At 35.5% G+C, this 18,401-nt stretch overlaps 1 long non-coding RNA gene across 1 annotated transcript; it reads right to left on the reverse strand.

The window, feature by feature from the left end:
- Positions 1 to 13,835: 13,835 nt before the first annotated feature.
- LOC124095554 (uncharacterized) lies at positions 13,836 to 18,048 on the reverse strand. Its single transcript, XR_006852521.1, has 2 exons — positions 17,980 to 18,048; positions 13,836 to 15,077 (listed from the first exon to the last, which is right to left on the reverse strand). It is a non-coding gene; the product is annotated as an uncharacterized LOC124095554 (long non-coding RNA).
- Between the last annotated feature and the right edge of the window lie 353 nt (positions 18,049 to 18,401).

The following is an 18,401-nucleotide window of genomic DNA, read 5'->3' on the forward strand; positions in this document are numbered from 1 at the left end:
TCCCAGCGATGTCGGGTGTCCTCCGGATAGGGATCGGGATCGGAACCGGGATCTTGGATCTCGGTGGAACCTCCAAAATGAAAGATCCACAGATCCCAAACCCGGAATGAACCACACGAGACACTGGCTGCAAAAAGCAGGAGGCGTTTATTCTCACACAGGTGCCTGCGGGTGCACAGCAAAACCTCAGCCGGAGCTTCGGTGAACTGGCACACCGGGCTTTGGGGTACAGATCCTTTATAGGAAACAAGCGGGTTAGTTCTTAGCTTAGCACAGCAACAGCCTTTCTATTGGTTCCTCTGAATCCAGCCACTGGGTCACCTAGGGGGTAAACTTGTTTTTCCACTTTATTCTCTCGGAAAAACCCTAAAATTACATCCTGTCTTTTCAGTTCCTGTTTTTAAACCTAGTTCTCAAGTTTAACCAGTAGGGCTGTCTAAGAGGAACATCTTGTGGTAGGGGGCCCGTTAGGGTTATCTACATGGAACATCTTGTGGTAACATTGTGCAACACCTGAGGTGCTACGTGCTGCTGGAGGGGTTTTGATATGGGGGTTGGGTGAGGGAGCGTCTTGCAGCTTTGAGGCCTAGGGGTTTGGTCACCTAATGCTGGGCCTGGGTCTTGAGGTCCTACAGTAACAAGTTGTAAATATCAGACCACTTCTAAAGTGAGGGGTTAGTGATTTGTCCTTAACTTGAATTGATAAGTAGTCTAGGCACAAAACTGTCTTTCTTTCCTACCACATCTTAGATAGCACCACCATGCAAGGGTTCATAGAGTACCTGGTTTATCATTATAAAGCTCATGTTGGACCAATGGTCACACATTAGGAAGAAAGGATGCCAATGGTAAGTAACTGAGGAATATGCTAGTTCTACCATACCTATGCATTTTGTGGCCATCTAAGGGCAGATAAAAAGATTTTTTAAAGTCCTTTGGGTATAAACCAAGGAGTGGGATAGGTGGATCAAATGGTGTTTCCATTCCAAGGAAAGGAATCTCTGAGGAATTTCCATACTGCTTTCCATTGTTTCATTTGCTGAGAAGAATCTTTTTTTAGTTTGAATCCATTCCTGTTTATTGATTCTTGATTTTACTTCTTGCACTTTAGAAGTCTTGTTAAGGAAGTCATTTCCTAAGCCAACAGGGTGAAGATTTGGAACTACTTTTTTCTTCTATTAGGTGCAGGAGAACTCTTCTAGTGCCTAAGCATACTACAATGACACAGCCAAATCAATGGTTATACCAGCTCAATTAACAACAGACAAACTATGAATGAATGAATAAAGAAAATGTGGTATATTGCACAATGGAATATTACTCAGCCTTAAAAGAGAATGAAATTATGGCATTTGCTGGTAAATGGATGGAGCTGGGGAATACCTTGCTAAGTGAAATAAGCCAATCCCAAAGAACCAAAGGCCAAATGTTTTCTCTGATATGTAGATGCCAATTCACAAAAAGGAAGGGGCTAGAGAAGATTCGAGTACTTTAGATTAGACAGAGGGCAGGGAAGGTAACAGATGGGGTATGGGGGTAGGAATGATAGTATAATGAATCACATTATTACCATATGTGCATCTATAACTACATGACTGATGCAATTCCACGTCACATACAACCAGAAGAATGAAACATTATACTCCATTTATATATGATGTGTCAAAATGCATTCTACTGTCATGAATAACTAATTGGAGCAAATGTAAAAAAAATAATAAACTATATTGGAATGGTAAAAAAATAAATAAATGCTCTACATTGTGGAGGTCATCTCTGAAATCAGGACATTTTCCTTCTACTAATGTCCTTGGTAAGGTTTCCATAACACCACAAACTGAGCAGCTGCCTAGTCATTTGATGTTTCTCATATTACTAGACTGGCGAACGACTCACTGACTAACTAATCCTGGTGTTCATGTTGCTGTGATGGACTGCTTCACAATGAAAACAATGGGATACCTTGTTTCACATTTCCTTTCTTGGGGAAACCCAGGTGACAAGGGACACACCTCTTATTGCTTCTATACAGTGAGAATGGTAACCAGTCAATGGTAACTAGTCATTAATCCAGTCTATGAGGGGGGATGGAAATCTTGGGCTCAGTTCTCTCTCATCTGAAGATACAGATAAATGCAAATAATTAAGCAAGCCACCCATACCAGCAGAAGTGCTAGCTAATAGTGAAACTATAGCCAAATCCATTAAAATTGGATGGTTGTTACTCTAAAATCAAGACCAACTGTCACCTTAAAGAATTAATGGGAGGTGGCTTTAACTTAATGCATAGTATGAGTAGATCTGAATGGCATATGAAATAGATAGTGTATCATGGTGTCCCCACACTCCACTCCTTATGCCTTCATTCTTTTGTTCAGTACACACAAGCCTAACTTGTAACACCTAAACCATTGACCCTCAACTTGGGGCCTCTCTGATCATGCCTATGGTAGGCTCAAATTTCTCCAGAATGCATAACCTACTAATCAGTAAGTTTGAGATCCTAGTTCCTGGAGTTGGAGGTGAAAAAGATGTTTCTATTAATGTACTTGATAAAAGTTCTTGCTCCTGACAGACAGGCACTCAATGAATCATTCAATAAATGTTAGCTCCGTGAATGTGTGTGTGTGTGTGTGCGTGTGTGTTTGTGTCTTTGTCTGTGCTTTGCTCAAGTCTCCCATGCTCTTCTTTTCTTTAGACTGAGTCTCTAAGTCTTCTGATGGACCCATAGGTTAGAAGAAATAAGCAGTAGATATGCTTATGGAATCTGTTTTATTTCTTTACTTACAGATACGATGAAGAAGTGTTCTTTCTTTCAGTAGTGCTGAAAATATGGTTCATGTTTGACTTTGTTTACTCTCTGTTGTTTTTTTCATTTTATTTGTTTCAGGGAGTATAATGAATTGTTGGAATCAGCTCATCACCATTATTCCCCAGACCTGGAGGTTCTCTTCAAGTACGCATTCATAAATTCCTACAAACTCACTATGGGGAGTACATTTCCCAAGAGGGAAAAGCAGCTCTATTATTATACCATTCTTTTTCCAACATATTTAAAATTATAAAATTTTCTTTAAATTGTAATTTAAATCACATATTTTATAAGGGTTTAACATCAACTATATGTTAAACATAATTTTTATGTGTCCTCGGCTGAAAAAAATGTTATTATTCTGTATTCACAATTTTATTAATTTGAAGAATTAGAAAAATATTAAATATTTTTCTAATATTTCTGTAACTATCACAACAAGTAGTATAAAATGTAGTCTAACATAACCTAAGTTTTTATTTTACTGCTTGGAAGAATCACATTTTACCTAGAAGTTTTCAACCACAATTCAATGCAAAGAAGCTTTTTTAGGGCCTCAATCAGTTCCTGTTGACTATAAAGAACTGAAATAATTTACAAGTAAATTTGAGCTTAGTTTTCACTTAATGTTGTTGTAAAACTATTTACTTTCACAGAATACAAACAGGGCAAATGCTGAAAAAAAATAATTCACCAAACAATGAATTATATATTATATTATCATACCTTTGTATTTTTATCCAAATCCAAGCTGTTCTGTTTAAGAGCTATTTACTTGATGTTGGTGAGTTACTTCTCTTTTTCTAAAATTCAATTTTCCCATTTATATAAACGACATCATAAAGACCATAGACTAGTTTAAGAAATAAATGGATCAATATAAGTGAAGCAATTAATCCACTATCCTTGGCTAGACTTTCAATATCTTGTTGTTTCTTTCCTATTTAACTACCTTTCTATCATTCTTTTTGGTTTTTCCAACTTTGCTTTCCTGCTTCTGTAATTTAGACTTTGTGCTAACTATAAATATATACACACATATATGATATATAATACAATGAATGAACACCATCACATAGTTGATATGCCATATTATATAAGATAAATATGGCATATGCACATAACTATATTTATGTATGCATACATAAAATAAAGTTTCTATGTAGACACATTAATTGTAAGATTCTTAATGATATTTATTATTTTGATAGTTTGTCTTTTTATTCAGGAAGACAATGATTAGTTTCTTTAAATAGTTTACTACATGTTACATAGAATATAACTTTTCTATGGAACCTCTGTGTAGAGCATCCAATCTTGAAAATAAAACACTATATCATTATACAATTATGCTTTTATTTTTAGTTGATTTCTCTGTAAGTTTGCAAGGGCTGTGTTTTGACTAAGCTTTTGTATCATCACTGTGATCAAAATTACCAACAAGAGCCACTTAGAGGAGGAAAAGTTTATTTGGGTTTCAGAGGTTTCAATCCATAAATGACCCACCTATAGCTCTGGACCCAAGATGGGGCAGCACCTCATGGTGAAGAGAATAGTGGAAGAAATCTGCTAAGCTCACTGCAGGTCAGGAAATGGGGCAGGAGAGCTGCAGGGAAGATGCACCTTCTTGGGGCACACCCCAGTGACCCTCCTCCAGTCAGTTCCTCTCACAGTTACAATACAGTCCATTCAGACTAGGAGGGACTGATTAGGTTACTGCTCTCACAGTCCAATCACTTCACTTCTAAATTCTCCTGCACTCACAAAAACTTTGGGAGGACACTCATATCCAAACCCTAAGAGGCTGCACCACAGATTTAATTGCTTAAATAACAGCTTATTTTTTCAGAGTTCTAATGATTAGAAGTCCATGGGCAGGCTTGGTTTCTTTTGAAGGCCTTAGGGGAAATTTTATTCCAGGTCTTCCATCTTGGTTTGCAGATAGCCTCCCTCTTCCTGTGTCTTCACATCAGATGTGTCTGTGTCCAAATTTCCTCTTCTTAAAAGATACCAGTCATAAGGGATTAGGGCCTACCCTAGTGACCTCATTTTAACTTAATCACCCTGCAAAAACCATCTCCAAATACAGTCACATTCTGAGGTGGTAGGGGATAGGATTCGCACCTGAATTTTGTGAGAGAAGATTATTCATCCTACAACAAGTCCTCCAAGGTCTCCAATAACAGTTTCCTATAGCATTTATTATCTCCTTCCTTTCCTATAATAACAATTCCAACCACACTCAGTCTCTAAAAGGGAACAGCGAACAACTAGGCTATCAGAACTGAACTTCCTCAGCATCCCTTCCTATGAGTTCACCTAACTCTACATCAGCTCTCTCTTACTTTTCCCAACCATCTACCTACAGAAGGCTCAGTCCTCCTCCTTCGTCACCATCTGATCTTTTGCCCTTTCATGTGAAAACATGTTCCAGTGATGTTCTTTCCCTGTATTTGTAAATTCTTTCCCCTTCCTGGCTCCTCTAGACTGCCCTTCTTCTCTGCACAAGGCAAGTTCTCCTAACCCAGAGGTCCTGTCTGTCTTTTGTTCAAAGCAACAAACCTGGAAGGAACAGTCTGCACTTAGCATTTGGCTTTCTCTTCCCAGTCCATGATCACTCCATTGTGCAGGGAAGTTCTGCCACAGTTTCTCCGCTGACATCTCTCTAGCAACATTTACCAATGACACTTCATCAGCAAGTACCATGAGTTTTTCAATGACCTCATCTTATTTTATGAGCCTTTGATATCTGACAATGTTGATAACGCTTCCTCCACAGTGGCCCTTGCTGAATACTTTTCCTTCAAGATTCTTAAATCTTTTATCTTCAATGAAGAATTTCTAATATGCACATATTTGATGTCCATCTCCAGAGATGACCAACTGCATCTCTTCCTTGGCATCATTATTCATTGCTTTTAAATACCACATCTTACCACATACATGTATGTGTGTGTGTGTATATGTATATATATATATATATATATACATATACATATACACACACACACATACATACATACACACATACATATACACACACATACACACATACATATATATTTCAGCTAATTATATATATATATATATATTTAGTTCATCTACTAATACATATATTTTTTTCATCTACTAAACTGTAAAATCTTTGAGACTAAGAACAATGTACTGCTTAGTGATTATCATTTTGTTTTACAGTAGCTGTCACATAATAGGTACTCAGTGAACACTTGCTGAATATGTTGAATGAAAACAGTTTTGAAGCTTTTAATTCCAAACATCTGTACAATGCAGTTCCTTCTCCATAGTGATGCTGATTCATCTAGTAGTTGAACAGTTTATATGTGTATATATATATATATATATATATATATATATATATATATATATCATTTCTTTCAATTTAATTGTAATAAGTTCAAATGTTAGTCCTACTGTGCTCCATGTAGGGAATTCATAGCTGCCAATAAGAGTTTAAAGAGGGTTACTAGAATTGAAAGGATGTTAGATATAATATAAATATAACATACCATACTTATGTATTAATTCATCATCCTCCCAAATGTTACTTAACTCACTCATTCAGTCCTCATAAGAGTGAACAAACATAGATGTATTAAGCTAATAGGAACTTGATATTAAAATAGATAGATATAAATCCTACAAGAAATCAGGAACAATTTAGAATTTTTTATTGTTTCCTCCTTCACCACTATGAATTTGCTAGCTACGAATAAGACAAAAAGGCTCACATGCCCAGACATCTACAAGGGGGCTTTGCTTTTGTTGGTCTTGTGCTGGCTCTCCAATGTAATATTGCATGCACCAAAATACATTTACATGACATAGGAATGATTCAGGAGATTTTTCAAGTGTCATTTTAACTATGCACATGTCTACCATCTCACTGATTTTAGAATCTAAGCTACCAGGTAAGATGTAATATGAGAAGGATATGCAAGGATATAGGAAGAAGGAGAGTTAACAGCTTTAGTGGTAGAACTGAAGATTTACACACACATGGTGTGTAAATATATGTATGTATTTATAGGTATGTATTTATGCTATTGTATGCATAGATATGCATATGTTTACCACGTAAGTAAATTTTTTATCTGTCATTTCACACTCTTTTCTATGTTTATTAATGACTTTGGAGAAGATTTTGTGTGGTTTTGGAAGGTGTATGTTGGAAGTGTGTGAATTATGGGTTTGTTTGAGCCATCATAAGGTAGGGGACTTATGATACTCTTCTGAGGACTCCTGTTGAATCCACTGGCTGCAGATTGTTCAGATTAAAGCTGACACCCTACCTTAGCTCACAGCCCCTGGAGGTACGTGTAACCTCCCTAGTCCCAAACAACATGTTTTTTTTCCATCTTTATCCTGTTTTCCTAAAGAAGCCTGCCACACTGAAATCTTTTGATATATTTCCCCTTAAAGCATTTGGGCCTTTTTCATTGTTCAGTTCTAGTTCCTACCAAGACAGGAAAACCCACCAGGCCCCAGCTTTAAAAATTATTATCTGCCTCTTGTTTTTTTTTTTTTTTGTTGTTGTTGTTGTTGTTCCTTATTGATCATTTTCAGAATTTTTATTTTCCCAGCCGGCTCACACCTCCAAATAGGACTTAGTTGTTGGGGTGCTGATAACCCCGACAGTATGGCCTACATCACAGACTTCCTTGCCTACTGGATTATTGGCTTCTTCTATTTGGTATATGAGCAGGAGAACAAAAAGTGGAATAAGAGTTATATACTTTGGGGGAAGGAGAGAGCTTACTGTGGAATGATGTCATCTCTCATGAAATAACAGCTGCTGCCACCCAGCCCTCTCTAACCTCTCTCCCTTTCCTTCCAGTTATTTCTCTTCTTTCTACTTCAATCCTTGGAAAATTACTACCTTCTTGAATACAAGTTCAAGAATATTGTGTTATCCACCACAATTTTCCTACAACCTCCCAACACCTTATAAATAGTCCCCCACTTAAATCTGCTCAAATGATCCCAATTTGTGTATGCCATCTGTTCCTTACTGTGACATTGATTGATATAGGAACCCTTTGAAAATTTTTTGAATGCTAATACCTTTACTTCAAAAATAAAACTAAAAGAAACAGCGAAATTCACAAATCTTTATTTTCAAACCCAACCAAGATTATGTATTCATAAACACACAAAGGATTAAGATCACTTCTTGAAGATTTAAACAGAAAAAAAAATCGTTTGTCCAGTAGATTTCAGCAAACAAGGAAATTAATATCAACTCCCAGATTATATCAACTCGTCTAAGAGACATATGAAATACAGCTCCCTTCTGGGTATTGCTTTCAGGAAAAGCAAAAATAAAATGCAATTCTCCCAATTCTTTTGGCCTTGGCTGATATTTCTGACCTTTCCAGCTACTAAATGACTTCTCTTATAGTTGTAAAGCTCTTTTTCTACATTGTTAAAGACCATTTAGAATCTTTTGACAAGTGTAAATTTGATTCAATAGCTTCTACTTTAATAAAAAGTAAATCTTACTTTCTTTGGCTTGTGTTTTCAGAATACATATTCAGCACTTGATATTATGGCTTCGTCTCCACGTGTCAGATACAATACTAATCACAACACAATGTGTGATCAGGGACTTCAAATTGATCTGGAGCTAGAAGAATGTGGGAGAACATTTTGAGGCAGCATCAGAGTAGAGAGTGTCCTTGCCTTGCCACTCAGAATGATTGCAAAAGGCATGTGCTATTGTTACCATAGCTCCCACAAGAGGGAAAGCAGCCTTAGTGTCATTGGTAGATATGGTCTTTTCTCTAATAGTGAAACTAAATTCTAAGCCAGGCAAGATAATGACACATGGGATGCTTTTCCTCATCCAAGGCAAGCCTGCAGAAAACTGTGAATTAAGTGAACCTCATCTTTTATTTCTTGCCATATCTCTCATGGAGATCTGTGAGTCTTCTTGTTGAACGTTTGCAAATTCTCCATTTTGACAAACATTAAGTTTTCCTGTGCTGAAATAATTTCAAAGATTATTTCTTTTATATTTAAACTTATACCTTGGGCATTGGCTGGTAAAGTATGAATAAGTGCATTGGCATTTTTATGCTGATTTTTCAGATAAATATCTTTGATACTAAAAAAATAAGATCAATTGATAAAATATTAAAATTTAAAAAAAAAATACCAAGACTTGTGCACTGTCACACATTTTTATTGTAGAATTCTCTCCATTTCTATAATTCTCTGGGACATTATAAAGCTGTCCTTGAACCCCACATCCACCTCAATTGCATCATGTATCTCAAGTTAGCTTTAATAATGCTCATTAAATGCCTATAATCCCAGCCACTAAGGAGGCAGAAACAGAAGAATTGTAAGTTTGAGGCCAGCCTTAGCAATTTAGCAAGAACCTATCTCAGAATATAATAATCAAAAAGGTCTGGGGATGTAGTTTATTGGCAAAACATCCCATGATTCAATCTCTAAGCCCTAGAGAAGAAAAAAAAATCAATTAAACATATTTAAAACTTATAAGGAAGGTTTAAAAGAAAAATTTTACTGACAATTACTAAACTACAACATAAAACATATATTTTATATATTCAAGAAAAACTGTTTTACAAGCTGTCTCTAACCTACAGAAGGAGGCTAGATGGTCACACACAACTGTTAATTATATCCTGTAATTTTGCAAAATTTATGCTTGCAATATTCTGCCTCTTGTATAAAAATTCTACCTCCATATCCTAAAGAAAAGGATTTTGATAAAGTTTTTATTGTCCATTATTTCAAATAACATTTTAAATATTCAAGTAGGTTTTTAACAGTGCGAGAGTCTGACTTAAGGGCCATGTGTTATAGACTGGGTCTCCAACGTGGCACATTGCTAGGTAGTAGAACCTCTAAGATGTCAGCTGTAAGGAGACATCTCCAAATCAATGGGAGAATGCTCTTGAAAGGGACATTGGAACTTATCCCCTCCTCCACGTTTCATTCCTAGTCATGATGTAAACAGTTTTGCTCTGCCTCATGCTCCCTTCATGATGTGGGACCTCATTACAAGCCACAAAAATGGGAGAGCCAACTGGTCATAGACTGTAACCTCCAAAACTGCCCTCCAAAGTAGACCTTCTCTCTTTAGAAGTTCTTACAGACATGGAAAACTGACAAACATAATCTAACACTAAGCTAGGTATAATAGGGAGAATAAGAGTCATTTGTCGCATGTCCAACCTGGACAAATGTTCCCAAAAGAGCTTGTACTCAGCAAAAGTTTAGAAAGAGCTATCAACTATACAACAATGTAATGTGTCACAAAGTGACTCAAGATTGTATAAAGTGCTATAAGATTACAAAAGAGGAAATGAAGGAACATTCAGAGTAAAGAGATAAATACACAGCTACATTTTCTCTTCATTAAATACCCTCTAATTGTATACAACACTTGGAAACAAACATATGCTGGGCTGTAACAAAATTAGCCACTTCAACTTTATTGCAATTTTCACAAGTCTGATATTTTTCCACATTATCACTTAGGAGATTTAACGAGTAAAAAATGATCAACTGCAGTCTGCTGTGAAGTCACCAGCAAATTCATTTATTTCCTATGATTCATGAGAGCTCCTAAAATAACAGTGCACTACTCAGTAAATTACTTAAAACCCATCAACACTAAAATGCTATTAGTCTGCTAGATCTTGATTTGAAAGACAAAATGAAAATATTATTTTATTCCAGCCTTTTCCATTTAATATTATTCTCTTCGTTTCAATCTAAATAAAGTTTCTTTGTCATTTTCTATGATGATAAAACTAGGCTTTCAGAATCATTATAATAAAGTCCCAGACTACACTGAGTTTTATTTTTTTCTTTGTAGGGTGGTTTAAGACATTGGCAGGGGGTGCACAGGGAGGCTAGTCAGCTTCTTTGCTTCTTTTTTAGTTCTCGGGGGAGATGAGCAGTTCTCCTGAGCATTCAGTCATGTCCAAAATGTCTGTCAAATGTAATAAGGACTAATGGGCAAAATGGCAGGAGAACAGTATTGCTTCAGACTTCCCCCCAACAGTATCCTACTGGGACAAACCTATGGACATCTCTGTACATCAGTTTCAGCATTTGTATGTGGGAATTAAAGTACCATCTCTCTGTATCTCATTAGCTTGTTTTGCATATAATGTGCTAATGGAAAAGTGCTGTGCAAAAAGTATGCAGAAAACAACAACAAGGAGAACATGTAAGATGCAATTATTGCTTCCCAGAAACATCTTCTTGCTTTATTCAGGATTTCAGAAAAAAATATGCCATATTTATGTAAATATGAAAAGAAACCTTAGCGTAACATGACTGGAAATTTCTTTCTAAGGTTGTGCTAGGAAATTAGCATTGTGATTACCATTAGGAATTTATAGAAGTCTAAGAATTTTTGCAGTTAAAGATAAAAAAGACACAAGTAAGATAAATCCCAGAATTGAGTAAATGCTCCCAAGAAGTCCCTATTCAGGGCACATGAAGACAAAGCTTAAAAGCGGAAGGAATACATCTCTACTCCAAAATTTAAAGGAAGAACTTAGTTTCATTATGTATCTAAGAAAAAAGGTAAGGGGGAAATAGTCTTTTCAACCTTTACAAATGGATAACGATCATTTTCATTTACCTTTCATGCCTTATAAATTGAGACACTGAATCATCTGTTCTCTGGGTTCCCTTTCCCTTCCTCAGGACCCTTCTTTGGAGCCCTTGATATCTCTGGTAAAGTGTTATTTAATTGTTCTATTTTTGTAAAACCTTGTATACCTAAAAGATCTATATGTTTGCTGAATCAAATTAATCTTAATTCAACCACTATGGACTGAAAAATTTGAGATTCAGTAATTCTTTTCCTCATTGTAGATTTTAGTGACAGAGAAGCCAATCTAAAACAAAACACAGCTGAAACTAGGTCAGATATCACAGGTGCAAATTTGAACAAGGACCAATTACCATCAGAGAAGATCAAGAACTTATGTTGCAAGAAAGATGGTACAAAATCAATGTATCCAGTTTGAATTGGATACTTGATGTGGATACCAAGACAGTATCTTATTCTCTTAATGAAAATTCAGATTTGGAAGCTTTGGTTAAATCCTGGCATTGTAACTTCCAGATGTGTATAATCTATGACACATTTCTCAACATCATTTATTTCTATTCTATAGAAATTTTTAGAGATTAAATAAATAAAAGAACATAAGTAATATATATGATAAGCATATGATGTCTGTTTCATACTGAAACATTTAGGACTGTGTGAGCTAGTCAGCTTCCTCCCACTGTGACAAAATACCTGAGATAATTGTCAGGAGAAAGGTTTATTTTGGTTCACAGTTTTAGAGGTTTCAGTTCATTGTCAGTTGGCCAATTGCTTTTAGACCTGCAGTGAGACAATACATCATGTAGAATACAAAGCTGCTCATTCACCAAAAAAAAAAAAAAAAAATCTGATTGGGCGTCCTATATGCAAAGTTTTCATTCAATCACTAAGTGCAACCTAGGATGCAATCTCTAGAAGTTTAGGTGTTCTGATCATGGGCTACATTTGAGTACCACTGATACAGTGTCTGTGTAAAGATATAGTAAGAGACATAAACAAAAATTTGTGATGCATGGTAAGAAAAACAGAGGACTTGGCTAAGGGGTGTGGATTTCACTTACTAAAACATGGTTCATCCTACACAGTCTTTAAAATAGGGAATGCAATACTAACTACTCTGATTTACTAAGATAAATTTGGAAATAAATAAAAATATATGAGGGCAAGAGTAAGCTTGACAGAAACTACAGAAGATTCTACTGGTAGGCTGGTTTGACTAGTCTGGAAGAAAATTATGAATGGTTGGGTTTAGGGAGCAGATACTGAGCTTCAAGCAAGAGAGAAGCCAAGATACACAACTTGCAGCTACATAAAACAAGCAAAACACACAGTGGCGGAAAGAGGGTCAAGAAGGAAGAGCATGTAAGTAAGTTGAATGTATTTTAAAATAAATACAAAGTTCACATGTTAAATAGCCTCAAAAAATTACAGTGATCTGAAGTAATTCTTGCAATCTGAATCAAAACAGAACACAAATTGAGTTTTCAGCTCCTTATTAGAAAGGGTGTTGCTGATGTGCTACTTCTTGTTTATGACTTCCAACTATATCACACTTTCCCTCCTTGACGCTAAGACTCCTAGTCACTCATTTTCATTCCTTGAGGACGTAGAGGCTGGGTGGAGACATAAAGGATTCATTAGACATTGTTTCCTGAAAGCTTTTTTACTTCTTTGACTTTAATGGCCTGTACTTTGACAACACTTCAGCCTCCTACAGTTCCACATTTAAAATAAAAAAGCCAATTATAGCCACACTCATCTGTCCCTTTACAGATTCATCATAAACAACATTCTCCACAAGACTGCTTTTCCTCACCATCTGATTCTGATGTCTGCTTTCTTCATAACTCTTCGTTTTTCTTCTTTTTTAATATTTATTTTTTAGTTTTTTAGGTGGACACAATATCTTTATTTTATTTTTATGTGGTGCTGAGAATCGAACCCAGTGCCCCAAACATGCTAGGCGAGCGCGCTACCACTTGAGCCACATCCCCAGCTCTCTTCTTTTTTTTTTCCTTTGACACATACTCTATGGCTTCAAGAAATCTTTCCTGCATTTCAATGCCTTTATTAATATATCTTGCTGATTTTCCCAAGACACCCTGGATTGTGAGTCACAAGTCCTGTTCTATACCCAAGCCTCAGTGCACCAACTGCAAAATCCAAGAGCTAAGACTAAGGTCAATAGATATCACTACAAATTTATGACCTCCACTTTAACTGGGTCATTAATATTCCTAAGAACAATGTTGTTGGTAGGTTTCTTTTGTCATCTTCCAAAGTAGCAAAACATTCTGTCCCAGAAAAGAAATGTACCTTTCTAATTCACAGTGAAAATGAGACTTACTGGAGTAACCATAACTTTAAATCTCACACACACACAAAAAATATTGAGTGCTGTTTGATTAAGTACAGTTATTTATTTTCTCAGAAGCATCAAAAGGAAATAATTCCCTGTATTTATGGGTGATGCATCAAGCAGAGCTGTCAATCCTCTCCTATCTTCCCAGAGACTTTGACCTTCACCGACTACCCAATCCCATGTGATTCCCACATTGCAATGTCTCCTGGCTCCCTCTGCATCAAGTGTAAACAGGTTCTAAACTCTTCTATCTCTAGAAAATCATTTTCTGTGAACCCAAAAATATTTTATGAGTTGAATAATTATATAAATAAGAATGTATACTAATAATTTCTATAGAAATATAGTTTTGAACAAACTTATAGAGTGTATAGAATTATCAAGCAAAAAGAAAAACTAATCTAGGCAGGTCATCCCTGATGCCAAGTTATACCATGGAAAGCCTGGTGGTAGTAGATTTTTATTATTGAATGTGAGAGAGCAAACTATCATATGCAAACCACTTTTCTTTCACATCATCATTGCTGACTACATAACTCTTTATTATATAAATCTGATTTGCCCAAGCTTTTCAGTTTGTAACATGTTTACTTTCTATGTCTTTGTTTTCTTGTGCTAGTGCCTTAGACTTTCATCCATGACACTCCATCAAAATGGCTTATGTCCTATTGACATTTCAGGCTTTATTTTAATTGATATATCTATGTCATTCGGCATTTGTTTGAGTTGGGGCTAGTAGCATGTGCCTGTAATTACAGCTACTCAGGAGGCTGAGGCAGAAGGATCACCTGAGTCCACAAGTTTTGAGACCAGTCTAGACAACATAGTGAGACTCCTATCTCAAAAAATGTAATTACTAAAAATTGTTTGATCTTCTATTTGAGCTCCTTCTTTCACTAATTTATTCACTCAAGATGAGTTTATTTAAATTCTAAGGATTATTTTATATTATTATGTCCTATACTTTTCCATAAAATAATTAGAAGTTCTTGTGTTTGAGCCAGGAAGAGACATTAACCAAGCAAACAAAGCTAACAGAAATAAAACCATGATTTCCATAAAGACAGACTGCAATAACTTCACACTTACTATAAACAGATACAAATGTGGACAAAATACAGTAAAATAACTTTTCATCTTTTGGATAGTCATCAGTGCAGAACTGTAGGTTCTGAAAGAGGAAATCCGTGAGGTGAGCTCGATGAGAACCACAGCATATGGCCTGGAGTGACTTCCAGAAGGCAGACCCAGAAGGTGGACTCAGATGATGGTGGTTCTCACTGATTGAGGGGAAAGCAATTGGAGTTAGTAATAGCAGACCCACAAATGACTTTACTTTTGCCAAGCACTTGTTTTTAAAGGAATATAACAAATACAATAATCAGAGAAGGGTTAGAAAACTGCATAAATGCATCATAATTTGATGAACAGAGCAGATGAATAAATAGGGGTAGAGAAGATGCTAGAGAGGAAAAAAAAAACATACACACACACTATGCAAAAGAGCTGGGGTCTGAGAAAGGCAGGTGTATACACCTGTGTTCCTGAAAAGAGGAACTGTGATTAAGATGAAGAGAATGACAAAGAACCTAGTTCCTGAGGAATGTGAACAGATCCAGGGAATTTGGAGGACAAACAGCTGTGAGGAATTCTGGCCTAATTTAAGGAAAAAAATAAGAAGTTTGAGGATTGTAATAGGTTCAGAGAGAGTGATAACTAGAACAGGGATTAGAAGGGCCAAGAGGAATAAAAATGCATGTCTTCCTCTAGCTACAATGAAATATTTCACTGATCATTCCTTCTCGGTATCTTTTGTCAGACCCTCTCCTTCCCCTTCTAAATGCTGGCATTTCAGAGTATTCTTCTTTTTACCCTCACCACCCCTCACTTGATGTCTGTACCAAAGTGATCTCACAAAGCATCTGAAAGCCCATGACTCTCTAACATAAAGGCTGATCACCCTGTCTTCCACATGCACATACTCAAATAACCAGTGCGCATGTCCATCTAGCAATGCCACAGGGGCCCTAAATTCAATATCTACAAACTTGAAATGATCGTTCTCTCTTTCTCTTATATACACTATTTTTATGATACCATTAGCTCATCAAAAACACAAACAAAAAATCTCCTTTCTTCTTCCTCACCAACTACATCTAATGACACTAAACACCATCCATTCCATCCCTGAATTATCCTCCTTGAGATCCTCATTTCTAACTCTCCTGTGCCTGTTCTCATTTACAAAGTACATCATTATAGGTGAGAACAAAGGCTAAACATCATGCAATAAATTCAATAATAATCTTTCTGAGTCTCCACTTCAGTTAAGAGCTCTCTGAACTTTATATTCTGGGTATGTGAAGACTTACTTATTTTTTATACCACAGCACCACAGAAAACGCCTTCTCCAAACACATATATTATGCTCATGTAAATATTTTCACATATTGTAAACCTGAACACTATTTCTTCCTCCTCTGAAGACAGAGTTTATTGAAAGCCTTGTTTTTTACCCATTGTCACTAGAGGATTATTTCTGCAATGATAACTAGAAACAGTATTGTGAAAAGAATGGTTCTGCCATTCTTTTCACAATTAAATCCAAACTCCTTTAATAAAACATTTCTACAGTTAATCCCCAACTAAATTCCAGCATCAGCTCTCACCACTACCTCACTTATAATCTAAAATCTAGCTATATGGGCCCCTTGCATTTCGTTGAAAGTACAATTCACTTAATTTACATTGCTCCAAAAATTTTTTAAACAACTAACGTTCTTCAACAGACGATTGAGTAAACAAAATGTGATATATTTGCACAGTGAATTATAACTTAGAAACAAAAAGAAACTGTTTCACACAATGACATAGATGACCAAGAAGCTAGAAGAAATAATACACAAATTGTATGAATTTTGAGAATAATCACAATTTCTCTTATCTAATATGAGTAAGAAAAAAACATTGGATCTACTTAACGGTAAGAATCAGCAGGAGAGGGGCAAGAATTTTTGTAGAAACATCATAATATCCTATACCTTGATTGTTTTTAGGTGACATGGTTGTCTATTTACCAAGGCTGTTTACACTATATTTTCAGAATGTTCACTTGTGCATATCACTATGCATAAATTAAGTCTCAGTTTAGAAAAAAAAAGTTATAAAAAATGGCATAAGAGGTATAATAGAAAGAGCTGACATTTATTGAACATTTGTTCTGTACTAAAACCAATATCCCTTCTTGCAGAATCCTCCTTGATTGAGTCTATTTTGTTGGTATCTCATACGAAATTCTCAGGTGATGGTAGCGTAGCTATTGGTATACATAAGTAAAATATGTGGAAATATTTAGAAGATAAGGTTGTTATGCTATGAAGTTCTGGGTAGCCAAATATAAAACTCTTTCCTCACTCATATATATCCAAACTGGGATAATATAATTGTATAATACTGTGGGATCCTTTATAAGATCTGTTTTTATGGTGTTTTTTCCCCCCAAATTTATTTCTGGCTCTTCAACTTCTGATAGCCACTAAAAACTTGAGATGTATTTTATTTGCAACAGTGAAATGGGAAACTGACTAAAACCAGAGGGGTCAGGACAGTTAAACCAATTTTACTAGCTTTTATAAAAAGCTTAAAAGAATAACCTTCTGCAGCTGAGAATGCTTTTTTCTCTAGAAATGAAAAAGGCATCATAAAAAGACATTTACGGGGTTCATAAAATTCAAATGAATATATTATTACCAAGTTTCACAATATGAAAAGACAGATGATGAAAGGGAAAATGAAATACATGGAAGCAAATTGAAATTGATCATCAAAAATGCTAGAAATAAGAACCCTAAAAACTTTACCGGTAAACCAATTAGAATTATATTACAGCTCAAATGATTACTATAAAATCTGATACAATTTTGTATGAGATTTCATTTTTCTACTCTCCCAAGTAAAAGGCTTAGCCACATTTACTTAAAATTCTTGTCATTTATCAAGTGTCTGGCAACCTAAAATAAATCAGATTCTGAAATGCTTATAAAATATAGTTATTCAATAGGATTGTGGTTAATTCGACTAAATTATGTGCCTCTTAATAATTCCTTATCTAGTCATTGAAATGAACAAAAAGCAAGCATTTTTATCTATGGCGCTAATTATCAAAAGTCCTTCTGTTCTTACCTTTATTTTTTAATTACTTCAATTCTGTGAAATGGAAGCAGAACCCAAATAATGCTTCTATGGCTTTTCTGATGGAAAGTATGAAATGTTCAAAGAGACCACATCTATAAATAATACCCTCAAATTGGCTACCAACCACCAAAAAAAAAAAAAAAAATCCTTTCTCTTTCATGTGAGTACTTTCCTGTGGCTTCAGTGCTAAGTTAGAGGAACAATCATTTCTTTTAATTACATGACTATAATGTTATTCTACCCCTTACCACAGACAACCTGACATTTTTCTAAGTAACCCCAATAACAGTGCTATTTCTATAAACAATTTTCTTTGTGAAATTAAAGCTCATTCCATAAGAAAACAAAGATGAGTTTTTAAAAACATCAGTAGACATTAGTTTTAGAGTAATTTAGGTTTAGAGAAACAT

The sequence above is a fragment of the Marmota monax genome, unplaced genomic scaffold (genome assembly GCF_021218885.2).
Source record: "Marmota monax isolate L192 unplaced genomic scaffold, Marmota_monax_Labrador192_F-V1.1 WCK01_AAM20220418_F8-fsc00030, whole genome shotgun sequence".
Lineage (NCBI taxonomy): Eukaryota > Metazoa > Chordata > Mammalia > Rodentia > Sciuridae > Marmota > Marmota monax.